This window comes from Ambystoma mexicanum, chromosome 1q (genome assembly GCF_040938575.1).
Source record: "Ambystoma mexicanum isolate Mex_15411 chromosome 1q, UKY_AmexF1_1, whole genome shotgun sequence".
Taxonomy (NCBI): domain Eukaryota; kingdom Metazoa; phylum Chordata; class Amphibia; order Caudata; family Ambystomatidae; genus Ambystoma; species Ambystoma mexicanum.
In genome coordinates, this window is record NC_090922.1 from 157,841,841 (window position 1) to 157,861,441 (window position 19,601).

Consider the following 19,601-nt stretch of genomic DNA (forward strand, 5'->3'; position numbering starts at 1 on the left):
CAAGTCTGTTCTTGTCCTTTGATTGCTTTAAAATCTTCAGCATATCTACAACATCTAAAGACCCTTTGTCACCACAGCGGGAATCACAGTTAACATATCCTTTCCGACAGTAGAGAGGATCTGCTACACAGGGTTTTTTGCCAAACAGCTTTTTCCCTGGAGTTTTGGGACTGGCTCCTGGGAGATCACCGGATTTGGTACCCATCCGGTCAAGGTGGCCTCCGAGGAGCCACGTCCTTATTTATGTCAAAAGAAAACCAAAAAGAAGACGGAATCAAAGAAATACCGAAGAAGACAGGATTGGTCGACTTCTACTAGCTCCACCGGAGATTCAGGTGAGGAGGAGTTAGGCATAGAGAAAGGGGAAGTTGTTAGTTTTGACCGTATGCAACGCCAAGAGAAAACCCTAATGGCTACTCCAGAACAGATACAGGAGATGTGTAATGCCATCCAAGGCCTACGAGTCGATATGCAAGCACTCCAGGCTGAAAACCAAGCATTGCGTAACCAAGCCGCAATCAGGGATGAAGGAAGAGGTGAATTACCGGCAATGCCTTTTTCCATGCCCAAGTACGACGGAAACCCAAAGGGTATAAAGGATTTCCTTGATTCTTACTCAGTATACTTTCCTTTTAGAAAGAGAGCTTTCGAGTCCGGAAGAGCCCGGGTAGGGTTCTTGATTTCCAACCTGACAGGTAATGCCTTAAGATGGGCAACACCTTTGGTGACGGCTGACGATCCGTCAGTGAACGACTATGCCTTATTTGTTCGCAATTTACAGACACAGTTTGAGAGACCAGAAGTCCAGTACTCAAAGTATGAGGCACTGTTGGATGTTAGACAAGGGAATCAAGATGTACAATCCTACGTATCTCAATTCCAAGGGTTGGCTACCTTGGCCGGATGGCCGGATACGGCTCAGCAGACAATATTCCGTAGAGGTCTCCAAGAGGAGATAAAAGATGAATTAGCTCGAGTAGCCAGACCAGACACTTTTTCAGAACTAGTAACTCTGGTTCTACGGATCGAATACAGAATAAATGAGAGACGCCATGAGAGGAAGAGAGCCAGAGGAGGCCAGCTGAACTATAACCCTCCTTCAATTCCAAGGGATAGATCCTCCACCGAGGAACCAATGCAGATAGGTGCTACTCATGGACATTTGTCATCAGACGAAAGAAGACACAGGCGAGAACTAAACTTGTGTATGTACTGTGGTTCCTCCAAACATAAATTGAAGGATTGTTCCGAGATTCCTTCCCGACGTTCGGGAAACGCTCAACCTCGTCCCTCTGCAAGGGAGGTAACGGGGAGAGTAGCACAAGTCCTTGCAACCCCACAGGATCTGGAAAAGGAGTAGATGATAACAGTCTAATGATTTTTCAAGTATCATTAACCAGAACAACTGGAAGTTGTATTTCGGTTCTAGCCATGTTGGACTGCGGAGCAGCAGGCAACTTTATTGATATTTCCTGGGCTAAGAACAATATGATCATTCTCCAACCCAAGAAGAAGGCAATACCAGTAGAGGGAGTAGACGGCTGTCCTTTATCCTCTGGACCTATCACCATGGAAACGCTACCCATGCAAGTATCTATGGGTAACCATCACGAAGAGGTTATTTTTGATGTGATTAGAGCAGCACACTTCCCTCTCATACTGGGAATACCTTGGTTGAGACTTCACAACCCGTGCATCAACTGGAGTACCAACCAATTGAGTTTTGATTCTGAATTCTGCGGTAACAACTGTATCAAGGTTCCGCACCCAGAGGTACAATCCGCCAACCTGGTAGTCCAACCTCAGTTGACGATATCAGCTATTCCCATGCAATACAAGGAATACGAGGATGTATTTGAAGATGTCCTGCCTAAACTCCTCCCACCTCATCGCCCTGAGGACTGCAGCATCGAACTTAAAGAAGACGTACCCTTGCCCTTTGGAAGGATGTATCCATTATCCCAACTGGAACGGACTGCACTTAAGGAATATCTCAATTCCAACCTCAGCAACGGACTGATAAGAAGTTCGAAGTCATCAGGCGGTGCATCTTTGTTTTTTGTAGCAAAGAAGGGTACCAAAGAACTCTGTGCCTGTATCGATTACCGTGGATTGAACAGTATTACTGTTCGGGACAGATACCCTATGCCCCTCATCAGGGATATCCTAGAGGCTGTTAAGGACTCACAAATCTTCACTAAGATTGACTTACGAGGAGCCTATCATTTGCTAAGGATACGTCATGGCGATGAATGGAAGACCGCCTTTCGAACACCGTTGGGGTTGTTTGAGTATTGCGTAATGCCTTTTGGTCTAGTTAATGCCCCAGCGGTGTTCCAGAGATTCATGGACCGGGTATTTTCAGACTTGCTTAACATATCTGTTGTAGTGTATCTGGATGATATTCTGGTATTCTCCAGCTCACTACATGAACACCGTACCCAGGTTAAAGAGGTTCTTCGCAGGCTAAGAGAGAACGATCTGTTCGCCAAACCGGAGAAGTGTTCATTTGAGGTTACAGAGATACCTTATCTTGGATTCATAATCTCATCTACAGGTATACGGATGGATCCAGATAAGGTTAAGGCCATTCTCAGATGGCCTGATCTATCATCTGTCAAGGAGGTTCAACGCTTTCTCGGACTGTCGAATTTCTATCGCCGCTTTATTCCACATTTCTCTGAGATAGTGTTACCTCTTACCTCACTCCTTAAGAAGGGAGTTTTTTTTCCTGGAATCCAGCGGCCCAGAAGGCATTTGCCACACTAAAGGAACTGTTTACTACAGCCCCTGTTCTTATACAACCTGATCAGTCGAAGCCTTTCATAGTTGAGACTGATGCCTCCGGCGGCGCTCTGGGAGCTGTACTCTTACAGGAAGACAAGGAAGGACAGGAACACCCTATCGCCTATTATTCACGAACGCTTACCATCTGTGAGCGGAATTATTCTGTACTTGAGCGAGAGTTGTTGGCCATGAGAATGGCTTGTGAAGAGTGGAGACACCTCTTACAAGGAGCAACCAATCCATTCCTCATACGTACCGACCATAGAAACCTAAGAGTCCTTCAGCAGATGGAATGCCATAACTCTCGTCATGCCCGCTGGGCCTATTACTTTTCGACTTTTGATTTCCATATTACCTACATATCAGGTACATTGAACGGAGTAGCTGATGCTCTTTCCAGAAGCTGGCCTGAGCCGGAACAGGAGAAGACTGTGTTGGTCAATGTAGAGAAGTTGTTACCCAAACAAAGATTCATAGCCATGATCAATCTTTATCTCCAAAAGGTACAGAAAGGTTATAAATCCTGCACTAAACAGACACCTACCTCCAAGGATCTACAAGAGATAAAAGGATTATGGTTTTACAAGTCAGCTCTTTTTCTACCCACTCCAGAGCTTCAACAACAAGCACTCAGTGTATGTCATGACCTTCCTCTGGCTGGACATAGAGGCCAAAAAGCCACACATGAGCTACTTACTCGAAGTTTTTGGTGGCCTTCGGTAAATTCTGACGTTAAGTCATATGTCCGGTCTTGTTCAGTTTGTGCCAGTGCTAAGGCATCTTAGCAGAAACCCATCGGTTTGCTACAACAACCCGAGCTTCCCACTCGCCCCTGGGAAAACATCTCTATGGATTTTATTGTGGACCTACCTTCTTCTCAGGGAAAGACAGCAATAATGGTAACGATTGATTCGTTTTCCAAACAAGCCCATTTTTCTTCTCTGAAAGGAGTACCCTCGGCAGCAGAAACTGCCTCAGTGTTTCTTAGAGACATAGTAAGGCTTCATGGACTACCTCGAGTGATCATTTCCGAAAGGGGCGTACAGTTCACTTCAAAGTTCTGGTCCATGCTTTGTAAGGAGCTAGGAATTCATAGAGCAATGTCGTCGGGTTATCACCCGCAGTCAAATGGACAGACGGAGAGACTCAATGCCACTCTTGAAGAGTACCTCCGTTGTTTCTGTAATAAGGAACAGGACGATTGGGATTCCTTGATCCCCATGGCAGAATTTGTTTACAACAATACTTATCACACATCTATCGGTATGAGTCCATTTTTGTGTACCTACGGCTATCACCCTCACTCCTTCCCCAAGATTGTTTTTAGCGATACCAAGGCGCCGTCTGTGGACAAAACTTTGGCTGAGATCCAACAAATACATACCTCTGCTCTACATACCTTGGAAGAGAGCAGAAAGAACTCCAAGAAGTATGCTGACACTAAAAGAAGACCAGTCCCTCAATGGGGTCCAGGGTCACTAGTCTGGCTATCCACCAGGTACTTACCCAGGTGGGCGAGGCTAGGCAAATTCACCCCAAGATATATCGGTCCTTTTCGGATAGAGACTAAGATCAATCCTGTGGAATACAAACTAAAGCTACCTGCTCGTTTCAGTAGAATACACCCTGTATTCCATACTTCCTTGTTGAAGGAACATATTGAGGATCCTTTTCATAGAAGAACTAGGAAGAAGGACATCAAGACGTCCCCGATTCCTGAAGAGTATGAGGTAGCCAGATTGATGGATTCACGTTACAAACAAGGGACATTGCAATACCTGGTCCATTGGAAGGGTTACCCAAATTCCGAAAGAACTTGGGAGCCTAGGTCGCATCTACATGCCCCAGAACTAATCAAGAAGTTCCACAGACTGTATCCCGGTAAACCGGGAGGGTTCCGGCATCAAAGGGGGCATACTGTTATGCACCAGCCATGGAAGTTATGGTATAGGTGGAGATACATCTAACACGGATGCCTTTCTATGTCTAGTTAACGGTCTAGCCTTCCACCAAGATGGCGTCCGGAGCGTATATACGCATCATGCACAGTAACAACGGTGCGTTGTATCATCGTTAATTCCTAACTTTGTTCGTTGCCCCTTTGCTCGTGTTATTCTGTTACGCAGAAGACCTTACCTCCTCCTTCTTGCCTTAGCCTTTTCTCCCCTTCTGCCATCACTCACGGTGTTACCCCTTTCAGGTGTATTACTCAGCAGCGGTTTATTCTGGTAAGTTCACGGGAGTTTCTTTTCTCTTTTCTTCGGTTTTCTGTTCCTTTACTTGTATTTTACTATCTTTCTATTCTGCCTATCTATTACCTTTTTTCACATTTTCTTCTTGTTCTGTCCTTTTTTCGCCTTTCCGAGGCTCTGTCTGCTTCCAGTCCCTTTGCCAGTGCACTCTCTCACCGCTGCAATTATACTTCGGTGCCGAAGCTCCTGTTACCGCAGTTTCCTACAGAGCCGCTGGTCCTACGCACCGCTTGCCTTCTGCAGTGCCTGCCGGATCTTGCGGTTTCCCCAGACGACGTCTGCCTTCTGCGGTACCTTCTGGATCGCAGTTCTCTTCGAACGTTGCCTGTCTCCTGCGGTGCATGCTGGAACTTGTAGTTTCTCCATACTACAAGTCTGTTCTTGTCCTTTGATTGCTTTAAAATCTTCAGCATATCTACAACATCTAAAGACCCTTTGTCACCACAGCGGGAATCATAGTTAACATATTGGATACTCCTTTCCGACAGTAGAGAAGATCTGCTACACAGGGTTTTTTGCCAAACAGCTTTTTCCCTGGAGTTTTGGGACTGGCTCCTGGGAGATCACAGGATTTGGTACCCATCCGGTCAAGGTGGCCTCCGAGGAGCCACGTCCTTATTTACGTCAAAAGAAAACCAAAAAGAAGACGGAATCAAAGAAATACCGAAGAAGACAGGATTGGTCGACTTCTACTAGCTCCACCGGAGATTCAGGTGAGGAGGAGTTAGGCATAGAGAAAGGGGAAGTTGTTAGTTTTGACAGAAGCTCTTGGCTCAGGCCAAAAGGAGGGATTGTTAAACCGTAATCATGTAGTGCCTCCTTATTATGAATATTGGCCTAAGCCCATTTCCGTTACGCCGAAAGCCACGTTGCAAAGTTCTGATTTTTGGGTTTAACTTCACTGCCATTTTAAGACACATCTGCCATTTTGATTTCAACTCATGTTCCATGTTCTAAAATGGTGGACTGTGTTTTCAACTTGCAGTCGTGCCGAACAAACTTTGAGTTTCGTTAATGTTTAGGTTGACCGAGAGCCGATTGTTTAACCTATGTAAAGAAACCTTGCACTTTACACAAACTGTCATTTCAATGTTGTCTGCTCTCACAAGCCTCATCCTCATATAAACACTGAAGGAATGAAGAACTTTGATCGTATGCTTTATCTGAACTGCATTGTAGTGACTCTTGGAATAAGGCTTACCGTGAATTTGAGAACCAACAGTACCATTGAATGTTCATGGACATGTAAACCTGTTTAATCCTTTGTATAATTTGTCATGTGAACTAGGCATGAACTCTAGCCCACAAATTATTAACATGGATAGAGGCTGGACAATATTGCAAAAATCATATAAATATGTCTGTGTTTAGATGTCCAGCACTATCACTCCTCACTGTGTATGCTGGTACACACTGCGAGGTGTTGGGAGCCAGATAGCTGTCTGTTTTGCTTTGTAAACTGTACAGTAATAAAAGATACTTGTATCTTTTCAATTGTGATTGGTGTATTTCATTTGTTGTAATAAGCCTTGATATTTCTTTGGTCTTTCATTCCCAAAGGGTACTGCATGTAATTCTGCCTAACAGTATCCATATGTGCTCTAATTTATCCAGGGTTTCTGATGGTATCGAAGCACACATGTTCTGTTTAACCGAGTCCCAGTGATACAAAAAAGGGCATCTCGACTGTGTTCCTGTTGTGAGAAAACAAGTACCCAGTGGTGCTTATGTGTAAGCAGTCCTCACCCTGGATCTTTCTTCTGGTATACATGTACCCCAATCTCCAAGGTCTTGCCTAAGTAGAGTGTATCATTGGGGCAGGAGTTGCCATAATGGAATTCTTGGTAATGGAGCTCATGTGCAGGGCAATTTCCATTTTATGTTACATGGAACAGCTTTCCTGGTAAATTAACAGACCAAATACTGCCTTACGGATAGTGGCCTACTACCGTGGCTGGACTTTACATCCTGTCAGTATTATACTTTTGATAATTGGTTTGGTTCTTTCTTTTTCTTTTCCTTTTTTATCAAACAATAGTTTACTAAAATTGAAATCGACCAATAAATTAACAATAAAGAGCTTACTAAAACCTCATAAGCAAAGTACTACTTTACAACACCTACACAATATCACCAATGTTTACTGTCTTTCAATTTCAAGAAAGCATACACTGCTTAATATAGACCACTGAGACAAGATAACCGTCATGCAGAGGCATATCCTTCAAGTTGTTTGCTTAAGATCTGTGCTCCTACCTATTAATTTCCAATGATTTATGGCAGTATTTAGTATCATCCTTCTCTGATTTGTCATGTTTTATAATGTTTGAGAGATCTAGGCTGCACAATTTTCAGGATAGGTTGCAAAAGAGATTATGCTGTGCCACACTGCTTAAAATGTCATGCAAGCAAGCATGGTATTACAATAGAGAAGCTTTACTGACAACTAAGTTTAAATAATATGTACAAGGAGACCTTACATGTGTAATGACCTACTCTCTTCACAATCACCCTTCTTGTAAATTGGCACAATTTTTGCTGTTTTCTAGGACGCAGGAAATATCATGTTACTCTTTATTTCGTTTAACATATTTGAATGAATAGAACCTTGTTCAAACATATCAGCAGGGAGCCGAGTCATGCCCAAAGCCTTTCTAAATGTCTGTGAATCGAAGGTGGTATCTATCTCCACAGCTGCAAATTTTAGAGGATAAGTGGGTCAAAGTCCACCCTTACCCAGGAAATGGGGAGTATAAAAAGACTTGGGGTGATGACTTCAATAGTGAAGAGCAGCATTGGGATCTGTTTCTTTTCTATACAAGGTGATATAGATTGTATCATTTGCATGCATGATAAAAAGGTCTTGGAATGCTAGCCTGAGTGTATTGTCAGTATTCATAACTGTAAGATTTGGATTACAGGGGTTCAGCTATGTGAATACATTCAAAAGGGTCTCCCTATTGCTGTTTCATATTACAAAATGTCATCTATGTTTCTTTTCCATACTTTGTCTTTTGGTAGAAATTGATTGATGACATCATTGATGAAGGTCTCTTCAAATTGAGCCATATTAAGGTTGGCATATAGGCACAATACTGCACCAATGGTAGTACCTTTACTTCGACCATATACATTTTAGTGGGTACAGTATGCAATCTTTGTATCTGTTCAGAAATAAGTCGATCGCCAGAATCGCCTCATCATGGGAAATCTTTTTGTAAAGTGAATCTATGTCCAAGCTCACCAATATTTCACTGGATTTGGCAAAATATATATTTTCCACTGAATTGATTTCATTGCCTGAGCTAAGGGCTTCAAAAAGAATTCAGAACATTTACTTAGTGGTTCAAGTATGGAACAGAATCTAGAAGCAGTGGATCATCCTGCAGTTCTTTGGAGATTTGAATGTACTTTGGGGAGCATAAAAAGGCCAGTATAAGTGGACACTCACACTTTAGGAAACCTACACTAACAATGGGATTTTGGCTCCTGTATGATCTCCTCTTCATTCTGAAGGTCTCTGGGAAGAACTGATTGGCATTATTCTTATTCTGTTTGTACCCTCAATCCCTCAGGGGTCTTTGTCCTATAGAAATGCTGGTTATGTTTAGTGGTCTCTCCTCCACTTTCTCGCTGTATTACCAAGTTAGTCTTCATCTACTCATCCACTGGGTGATGTATCGGAAAAGGTAACCAATATTTTGTGGCTTTTTCCAGATGAGTCCAAGGGGGTCATTACGAGTCGGGTGGTAGGGGATACCGGGCACCGGTAAGGAGACCGGTGCCGGTAATCCCCTACCACCGGATTCCAAGGTCCCCTAACGGGAACCGCAAGGGACGTGTGGTCAGACCACACGCCCCTTACGGGTCCCGTTAGGGGACCAGGTCGCTGGAATGGGGAATGGTTGGTGCAATGGGGACCTACCGGTCCCACCAGGGTCGTACTAGACCGGTAAGTCCCCATTGCACCACACCAGACTCGGTCCCGTTATTGGAAGCAGTCATGGTGCTAAATAGCGCCATGACTACCTCCAATCGCAGAATGAGGCTCCAAGTCTTTGCCCAAAGCCAAATCTAGACATCAGAATAGTTGCTTGAGTGGTAATGATAGGCACTTTTTATGCTAATTGTTTAATGTTTCTAAATAGTTTCTCAGAATTTGTACTTATATTGGTATTCTTAACTTCCTCAATCTTGTTCATTTTTGCTAATTTATCTTTTGCCTCCAAAACTGTACAGAAAGCAACGTTACATATCTATTGTACTTTGTTGTTACTGATTCCTGGATAGTATTCTGCATTATCTAAATAAAGACAGAGTTCATTATTGATTTGTAAAATGCTGGAATTGCATTAGATTGAAAGGATTCACCAAGGAATAGACAAGATAGCTCTGTCTTCTTGATATTGATTAAAACATCTCCTGATCAATGGATGGAGTTGTTAGGTCTGTCTTCTGAATAAGAAAACAATATAGAGCTCTCATGATCTCAATTTGTCAGAGGTGGCCCCAACACTATGCTGCGGTGCGGCTTGACGTTTCAAGGTCCTTTCCTCTGATTTCTCATCCTCGCGTTGCGAGGTCTGCAGGTCGCTGCCAGGTCGCTGCCTGAACCCAGAGGGTTGCCTAGATGAATATCCAGACAACCGGGGCTAAAAACGCTGTCCCTTGGTGCCAAGGCACCTAGGGATGGCAAGGGACTTCACATGGGGCCTGGTGCCCTGTATAACTACTGCGTGATGTTGGCTTGGCTATCCAGTATCACGGCAGAGCAAGGTATCAACCATCGGACGGTGTAAGCATCTGTTTTTTCTCCTCGCTGCTGATATACTCGCCCCCGATAAGTTTAAGATATAATGCTGTCCTTGTCCTGCTTTACTCGATGAGTTTGAGGTAGAAGTGGATTAGAGAGACTGATTGACCACATTAAATCTCTCCTATATTCTGTGGGAACCAGCATCTTAGTTGCAGGGTGTGTCTTTTTACACCTGTCACTTATTTAAGACTCCGGGGCCACACCATGGTGGAAATCATGAAAAGTGGCTTTATTAGCTCACCGCCTGATACTCAGGTGGAAAAAAATCCCATCTCCGGGCCAAGGGTGGCTTTGCTCTGGACTGAAGTTGGACTAACAGCCGCTTCCCCTCTGTTTAACAGGGACTGCATGTCTGAGGGCCTTGCTTTGAGCTGCCGTAGCAGATAGAGGCTGTTGCGGGCCAAATCCATTGATTATAGTGACCAAATTAAAGCGTATGATTCCCCTTGTAAAAGTTTAAATAGGGACCTTGATGAAGCTTCACTAATATTAGACACAATGGGACCCGTTACTCCAGAACACTTATTGGTAAGGAGTTCCATCGACAGCATGGAGTCTAATTTCTCCCCAGCTGTGGCTTCATCAATGAGAGGGATAAAGAAATACGCCAGCAGGGTGCCTGATCCCTCAACACTACTGCCATCCGATTTAATAGGAAACAATATGCAGACTACCCCCAAACCACTGATATTGCTATCACTCAGTTTCTGCATCTTAAGGCAAGCATCTCTAAAGAGCGTCTCCAGTGCTATAGTCTGACGGATCTCTGCTCTTTGATGGATACACTGAATGAGCTTGTCTCTGTTACATTTTTGCGCAGAGGAAATACTGCAACACAGACCGAGATACAAGCCCCTGCAGCCAATTTTAGTCAGCTGTTAAAATCTGAGAATGGCTGCCAAGTCAACCTTTAAGGGGAGAGAAGGAATCAAACAGCTCAAACTACATCTATAAGGGGTAGCCCCTCTGTATCTCCCAGGACTAGACCTGCTACTAATGAACAGGCTGAACTGCCCAATTTCAATATCAATGGTCCCAACATTGAAATACCTTTCTCAACCCAGGCACCTAATTATAACTCTGATCAAACTCTCAAAGTTCAATCTGTCGATGGTAACACTTTACCCAAGCAGGGGTCCGCGCGAAATGTGCGACTACGGAAATCCCAAATGCCAAGCATCAAAAACTCCAGCAACCAAGGCTTCATTATGGACCCACAAAACATTGTCATCTCTAACATTGGGAAGGTAGTAGGAAGAGAGACTAGAGAATCGTTGAGAAATCAAGGGCTTGCCTGGTTGCGACAACGTACAGGCCCAGGGGTAGTTGGACTGTCCGACCTGAAGTTTAGACACAGAATTGATTTGAGCGATTGGTGCTCCTTACCAAACAGTGACTGTGTTATTGTGGGATGTGGGGCAAGTACTTTGCCACACTATCTTAGTAGATGTAAATATCTTCCTAAAAGGGGCTTCAATCTGTAAACTAATACTTTAAAACTGTTCCGTCAGAATGTTGTCTCTGTTAAGGGTACTGTCATAGTATTGGGATGACTAGCACCTCATGTGACCCTCTTGGTTTTTAGGTTGTATTCTTATTTTGCTTTATGTTTCATGTTTTTTTATGTTGAATTGTGTCCCGTTTGTCTGTATGCGCCATCATGCCTACGTATAAATACATTTTCATTTCATTCATTCATTTCATTTCAATAGTTTGTTCCTCATTAAAGATTAGAGTTTTGCTTTCAGCCATTTCCCAGGATTGTCAATAAATGTTACCAAAATGAATCAGGGCATGTAACCAGGATAATTTGTATTACACGTGTGCACCTAAATCTTCACTCCTAAAGCAGCTAAATTAAACAGAGATTTCTACCTGTAAATGAGGGCAAGGCATTGTGCTTTTAGAAAAGGTCTCCAAATGAGATCTTCCCTTCTCACTAATGGCCTGCACCCCCCCCTCCCCTCCATGCCCGCTAAATCAATGCATCCATCAGGTGAAAGGTGAATCTTCTCTGTAGAATTCGACCTCCATAAACTACCCTACCCTATGGCCTCAACTAAAGTGTAGGCTGTGTTAATAAACATATCACCAATGATATCTATGTGCATTCCTAAAACACTTTCACTTATCGGACTTTAACCAGATTCCCTAAATGAGGTTTAATCAAATATGCGTTTAAAATGACAAACGAAAGTGGTAAGGCAGAAAGCTCACTGTAATGGAGCCTGTCTGTGCAACCTACTCCGCCTTTTAACATTGATGAAACAAAGGTAACAGAAATGTAATTAGGGGAAGGAGAATATAATGTCTAAAACATTGATATTTCAAACACTCCTTTGTAGTTAGTCTGCTGCAGAGTGTAGCCTTGTAAATTAAGGGTAGGTTAAGTGTGGTATATTTTAGTTCTGTACAGTGAATAGCCTTATTAAAAAAATATTAGAAACAAAAACAAAGAATTTGGAATACTATTTAATAAAATGTCATCACTTGCGGCTGCTGCTTGGTGACATTTTATGAATCACATACATTTCAAAATGCTTGACTTCATGTGGATCTGAACTGAGGTCGGATTTGCTTATTTAATCAGCGATTATTTGAGTGTCCTTGTCCACCGAACTGGACAGGTGGAGTCACTGCGCATTGTTAGAACATGGTCAGAACTGTGTTGGTAACCCACATAGTGGTTCAAGATCATGAAAGACAAGACACTATGGTCGACTGAGCAAACAACACTTCTCCTGTGCCTAGACGCAGGTGACTGAGCATTGTTAGAACATGGTCAGAACTGTGTTGGTAACCCACATATTGGTTCAAGATCATGAAAGACAAAGACACTCTGGTAGGCTGAGCAAACGTCACTACTCCTCTGCCTAGAAGCAGGTGACACTAATCTTCATTGATGCCAGAGTTACACATTGTATGAATGAGAAACACAACAATGTTTTTACTTTAAACTGAATGCACTCATTCAAATATTTCTTTCCAGTTTATATTTTCTCTTTAATCATTAGTACTGAAGTATACTGAAGTATACATGGCATAGCCAAAGCAACCACTATAATCAAGGAAAATCAGAACAAAGACAACATTGAAAAGGAAGAAAATTCATCAAAACAAAAGTCCAGGAACCGTTAAAATACAACTATGTGCATGAGAAGTGTGTCATACGAAGACATATATACATTCAGAGTGCTATCCTTTAAGGGAGGTAGCTATTAAGCATCCAAATCCTGTATTGAATTACATATGACACTCATATTTAATTAAATTGAGTAAGATCTCTATGACTATTTCCCCATTTAAGGCCAGCCCATCACTGAAGTCCACATTCACATCAACCATTACAATGGTTCTCCTACTCTAAACCAGTAACCTCAAATCTGGATAAAGTGACCAAGGGCTAAAAGAAAAACATATACATGGTGCAGTGGATTGCAGCAACTGGGCCAACCTCCTCACGCATGCAACTTCCAACAGTGGTGTTTGGGAGATACCTTGCCCTCTACCCAGTGGAGGCACCACTTCAGAAGCTGAGATGAATGATGGACCAATCGGGAGGAATCTGATGATGGGGTGAGAGGAAGGGACAGGAATAAAGGAAGGAGAAAGGAGAAAGGACAAATAATGACGAGTAGCTAGCATATTATTAAGTTGTTCACAAGCACTTAGAATGCTCAGGTGTTAAAGCTCAATCTTCATTTCTTGTGACTATTTAAGTCCAGATCCAACATCAATACAACCAGGGTGTGATCTGAAATGCCAAGCAGGTTTTTGCATTAATTCCATAGAGAGCTAAGTAGTTGCTTACTAGCGAACACTCAATGAATCTTGACAAGGAAACATGCAACAGGGAAAGAGATGTATAGTAATAGGGCCTGTCTGGGATTAAGAATTCCTGGGCATCTCTAATCCCTGACCCTTCAAAACAGCCCTGAAATGCTTTGTGGGTCTTATCAATTACATCTCGTCTTTTGAGCTGCCTTTTCAGAATGGGATCACTAGCTTGATCACAATCCCCGTCCACAATGAGATTACTCACACAGTGGTGGACTGGCCTATAGGGAACTCTGGAGATTTCCTGGTGGGCCACTGCACCCTGGGCCTCTTTTGTTGGGTATTTCCAAATTTCCTTATAGAAAAATCACTGGGCTTGCTGAAAATGTGTCATATGGGAATACTTTGAAAATTATTTCCAGGGCCCCTTTTGGTCCCCAGTAACTATTTCCAGGGCCTCATTTGGTGCACAGTAATTATTTCCAGGGCCTCTTTTGGACCCCAGTATTTTTTTCCAGGGCCTCTTTTAGTTCCCAGTCCACCCCTATGTAAGCAATGTTTCATGAAGATCATTCCAAAATCTCGTCTCATTTTATGTAGGCTGTCCAGAGGCACACACAGGATTTTCAAAACAGACAGGACCCATGAAGGACAGTTCATAGGCTTTGATTTAAATAAAATTAAGCAAACAGGATGAACAGTAGCGTGATAAGGTCTCGCCTTCAAGTGATGTTGTGGGTTTGTATGGGGCTCCTGAACCCTTGAAAGCCTCTCAGTGCACTGCAGGTTTCCTGATTCCACCTTCTAGTCCTGCTTGTGATACAATTCCACAGGTGAAACTATTTGTTTCATTGATCAACTGCTTGTACAGGTACAACTTCTACAACTGGGTAATAGGGAGCAGCAAATAACTCCTCTGATTTCTAGCACTTTACTTAATCCCATTGCCAGTTTGCCTACTTCCATAAAATGTGGGATCTCACACTCTTGGATGCCCTGACATTTCCTTCTCTGGCCTCCTTGCCCATGTTTTGTCCGTCCTCCAAACTGCTGGTCCTGCCTTTAGCCAACCTGGCCCAGCAAAACCTCTGGTTCATTTTGCCTTCCTTTTCTGTGATTGCTCTGCTTGTTAACCCTATCTCCTACCTTCACCACATCCTCCTCCGCAGATCATACCGCCTCCATCCCCTCTCAAGCACCTTCCCCTCCTGGTGTCATCCTCTCTCCTCAAGTCTCCTCTTTCTTCAGCATGTGGACTACACATTGAAAAACACTTGATGTGCTTCATACACTCTAAATCAGCAGCGCGTTCTGGCTTTCTGAATTTGCAATTACCTGCTAACTTGCAACAGTGTATGAAATGCGGTCGCAGGTGCACACACAACATCTTGCTGAGGATTACAATTTTATCTCCAGATACCGTGGTTGGGAAACTGTAAACTCACAGCATTGTGTCAAGTGTAGGCTTCACATGCTCATAGAGTGCCACACATGAGCTGAAGAGCAATTTGCCTGACATTGTGAATATCAGGCCAAACAGCTATTAAGATTGTGTGACGGAAATTGCCTATGGTCACAGGGATGTGTTTATTTACCCCTCTATGGGGTTGGGTCTGCTAATGGAGAACTTCAGGCTACTGCAGTTGGGGAGCGGGTCCAAAACAGCGATGTATGTGTGATTGTATCCTGTAAAGAAACTTAGAACAAGGTCGGATGACCAGGAGATACTGCCCATATCTCCCCCAAACTCTGGGAGACACTTGGCCCCCTCAGCCAACCAATTGGCAGTCCCCAGAGCCAGGTACTAAGTTAATAAAAAAAATTTGCACAAGGAAAAAGGTTTTATCTGTGTGAAAGACCAAATAGTGATGTTTAGGCAATGGTTACTGTTTGAGGAGTGGTATCACTGATTATAATTTGCACAATCTTCATCAGAGCATTGAGAAAGAAGGCATCGCTGGTGGACTAAGATAACATATGGTTGAAACTGGAAAGTTTCACATAAAGATTGTACATTATTATAGAAATTGTCCAGCAAATATTAGGCATACTTAACATGGGGGTAATTTCAAAGAATCAGTCAGCAGGAAGCAGTCCAAGAACAATCAAACATTAGATAGAGTAAGGGTAGCTCTATGATAAATGTTCAACTGGGGAGACATGGGATGATTATCAGCCCACTCCCCTATGGTCCCACATCTTCCCAACATTTACCCATTATATAAAACTCTTAGCATCATCAGGGTTTTCAAAAATATATGTTTGAGTATTGAGAGTGAACTTTAAAGTAAAGAGAGAAAACAATCCAAATGTTGTGTTGAGCTACTTCAGTTCAGGGCACAGCAGGAGAAACTTCTACGTATTTGCTGCTGCGGATTGGGCAACATTGTGCAAAAAATATGTGGTTCCCATGCAACACAACCTGCTCTCTCCTTGGTACTCCACAAAATGGGTCTCAATAGGATGTGCTATTGAAAGGCCATAATCAATTCACGCAGCCTGATGTTAAAGGTGATTTGAACATTGATATCACCTTGAACCCCAGGCGGGGAGTGATCTATATGATATGGGGTTACAAAGGCTTCATTCAGAGAACTCTTGGTATGAAGGTGGACAGGAATACTAAAGCGTTGGATCCTTTGTTGTCATAAGGAAGACCATAACGGTGCATACTATTGGGGAGACTTATTTTTCAACACACTCCTACTGTTTCGTCATTCCTTTGGTAACATCTTACAACGTTATCAACTTTGGACATAGATCTCCAATCCACTTCGGATTAATGCTACCCACCATCTCTTTTATGACTTCTAGCTTCTTATTGGTCACCTCCATGTAGGGTTGGAGGGCGTGCATTGTCTCAATGTTTTCTCTACGAGTAGTCACATGACAAGAAATCGTGATGGAGGGGGCCCTCTTGGCTTTATTCATGGTAGACAGTCCCATTGCCTGGGCTCTTGTTTTTTACCTGTATCTTTACTGCTTGGATGGCACACCAATCTCCCACACTGTTAAAGGGTTTGATCACATTTAGCATGTTTCCACTTTTCCAAGGACCCCTGAATCGGAAGGTATATCCACCCTAAAGCTAACAGTAAAATCTCTCGATCTCAGGAGACTGTTTGATAGGGGATATGTAACAAATGTACATGGAAAGATTATATAGATGAGCAGGTAGATACGTCATCCCTCGCTATCACCCCCTCACCTCCATCATACCGGAACAGAAGGAGAAGAGCCCTATGTGGGACACCAGGTATCATCCCAATACCACATTGACTGTATGAGAGACGATATGATCTCAGACAACTATACCAAATGTACCCTTCCACTGAAAGGGTGGAAGGATGTTGGCACACACCATTGGACATCATAGAGCTATAAGTGAAATCTGACAAGGGCAGAGTGACCTCATGAAGGAAATATACTGAGACATACTGAAACGATATGCAATTACTTATGAATAAAGATGTAACTGAAGTACCAATATAAACATATAATAGAATATGAAGAAATCATATATGCAAAGAAAATAAAGTAACCTGCTGACTAATAGGTGTATATACACAGAAACCCAAGGTAGACGAGACATATATAAGCTTGATGCAGATGAAACCATAATGTGGCTAGAGCAGCCACAATGGAAAAATGTATGCCAGACTCGTATTAAAACCAGTCAAGCTTCCTTGGAGAAAGACCAGGGCTGCAGATTCAGGAGACGCTGGAAAAACGGCTTTGTGTGAACAATAAAGATTCTCTGTTGACCTGGGATCAAGGATGCTACTTCAAGGAATAATTGCATGGCACAAGGGGAGTCAAAAGGATAAGCCATGTACTTACAACATATTTCTCTTAGATTAAGCAAAGAAGTAAACATCTGCAAGAGTCAAGTATTGGATAGTTAAACGATGCGAAAAGCCTAACTAAGGTGGAGTGAGCAAGTCTCTAGAGGCTGAGAGGAGTAATGACACCCAGTACAATTAAATGCTGAGAGGAGTAATGACATCCAGTACAATTACATTAAATAGCAGTAAATAAAAGGTTGAAATTGACACATTTATGGTCTCCTCACATGTGATTAGAAAGTCAAAAACAAGGGCTATTCATTAAACTTCAGACAAAGATAATGGTTTCCCTACACTCCGTTAAAAGTCAGAGAATAAAAGAACAGGCTGCAAGGTCAACTTCAAAGGAGAAGCTTTGGCTTAGGGCTGTACCAATGAGAGATGATGGACTAATTGGGAAATTGGGGAGTAGTCTGACATTACTCTCGGCACCTGGGGTCCAGTTTGCTTAGGTGCTGCTAATGAGCCGAATGTCCAGGGTTGGGAAAGCATGCCCACCAATCAGAGGGTCTATGTAACAACATGCTATACAATGTAGCAAAGACCACACTGCTGCCATTGTTCTGCTATTATCAGAATTATACGTATTTGGATGCAGTTCGAGGTGTGCTTAGCAGGTAAGGGGCAGCCTATGATGTTATCGACACTTATACAGACTGAAGGCACATATGTTCCCTTAACCAATCCCTCCCTTCAATAGGTTTTACAGTTTGCCACATACAATGTCGTCATAGCTGACGTACATTGAAGTATAAAACCTTTGTATAGTCGAGTTTGAGTGTAAGTGAGTGGACTACAGCTTGTTGTTCACCAGATTGCCCTACTTTATTTTATGCTGATAATAAAGTAGAACTTTGCCATATTCTTTGGGTCTTTCCAGTTATTTGAGTCTGAGATCATTATTGGTAATTCCATCTAGTACAAGACACTTCAGGTGCTAGAACACATTTTTATAGCGGTGCAGATGGTTCTCGTCTAATCAACCTAAGCCATCAACCTGGCACCTGATCTAGACTATCGGACTCTTGATTGCTTTCACCATTAGCCAGAAGACTGTAGAGCTTCCTGTGGAGAATGGCGCGCAAACACACGTGTGAGAAGAATCACTTGGCAGGTGCCCCTTTGATGAAATTCCTGTCCAGGCCCTGCAGGTGCTCCATGGTTTGAAGGCAAACTGGTTGATTGGGGAAGAGTCGATGCCGAGGGACTCGAGCTGAGCCATGGATGTAAGTAGAACATTGAAGGTGGCAAAAATAAGGGGAGGGACTGTATTGTATAGAAATAACAGGATATTGGGGAATTAGAAAGAAGAGAAATATATACCTCTTTTTTCTGGTTCCAAGAGGGGCAAAAGGGTACACCCTACAAAACTCCAACTGGGTGTATTAAGGATTCCCAAGGCAAGACCAAAAGAAAGAGTGTGTATCAAAGTCCAAAATGGGATAAAAAGTGAGATGAGATTCATTTACTAGAGATAGTAAAGGAACGCATACTCAGAAAATGTAAAAGTGCACATGTGTATGGGATTATATAAATGTCAGTATAAAACTTGTATTGCGTCTAGATTAGGAGATATCAAATGACACTAAAAAATGAAGGTGATCATCAGATTTTTAAATCAAGAGATTGATGTCAATTAGGAGGGTCAAAATCAAAGGAGAATAATAAATCAAGAAGAGATTCGTAAAACACAATGAGATGTCACAATTGAAAAAAAAGTGTAAATGAAGGAACAAAAAGAACATAATTGCCTAGATTTTTAAAGTGTTAATGAAATAGTTTTTTTGGTAATAAGCCGTGATTGATGGTGCCTGCTCAAATTAATCAGTGTGGTATACTTGAGAAAATAAATGAAAGAATAAAAGATTTGGTAAGTATCGACAGTCAAGATCGACTTGTCATCATGGGGGACACTCCTCTTTTACATCTATGTAGGCCACTGCCGAGATATACACCCAAGCTAAGACAGTATCACACAGAGTGGGCCAGAGGCACGACTAATAAAGCACTCATGCTGTGGCCTCAAGAGGGTTCATTGTCAAAAACAGTTTTGCGGCACATGACGACATACTTGCATGCTATATATAAGGGAAAGAATTTACAGAAAAGATAGCCCGATTTAGA

At 42.6% G+C, this 19,601-nt stretch overlaps 1 pseudogene; it reads right to left on the bottom strand.

Moving 5' to 3' along the window:
* Positions 1–19,601, bottom strand: part of LOC138526003 (galactoside alpha-(1,2)-fucosyltransferase 2-like) — a 203,867-nt pseudogene that overhangs the window by 120,593 nt on the left and 63,673 nt on the right.